Raw genomic sequence first — 559 nt, forward strand, 5'->3', positions numbered from 1 at the left:
TCTGACGATCTAGGAGTTTAAGGAGAGGACAGTTTCTTAAGTTTTCTCTGTATCTACTGGGTCAGATATAGTGCAAGTACAGGCGTGCACACACACACACACACACACACACACACACACACACACACACACACACACACACACACACACACACACACACACACACACACACACACACACACACACACAGATAGAAAGAGAAAAACCTCTGTAGAATCATTCTGTTCCTGATACCCCCTCACCCATCAGTCAAATTAAGCCCAATCTCCAGCACTTAACCTCTGCCCTCTCCACTTGCCGATAAGACGCTCTCAGCCAGTCAAGGCAGACCAACTTTGTTTAGCTTTTACAGTCATGTAGTGAATGGAGAAGTCGTGTATTCATGCTTTCTTTACACATAACTCGCACTCAAACTGGTCATGTGTACTTGCAGCATGTTTATATTGCAAATGGTTCATGAAGCTGTTGCGTTACAGTTTCAACAGAATGCGCACCTGCATGACTTTGAAAGATAAGGTTGTGTTATTAATTCTGCTTCTTTTGAAAAGGCCCTGTTTTG

The sequence above is a fragment of the Protomyctophum bolini genome, assembly GCF_963924005.1.
Source record: "Protomyctophum bolini genome assembly, chromosome: 10".
In the NCBI taxonomy this organism is placed as follows: Eukaryota; Metazoa; Chordata; class Actinopteri; order Myctophiformes; family Myctophidae; genus Protomyctophum; species Protomyctophum bolini.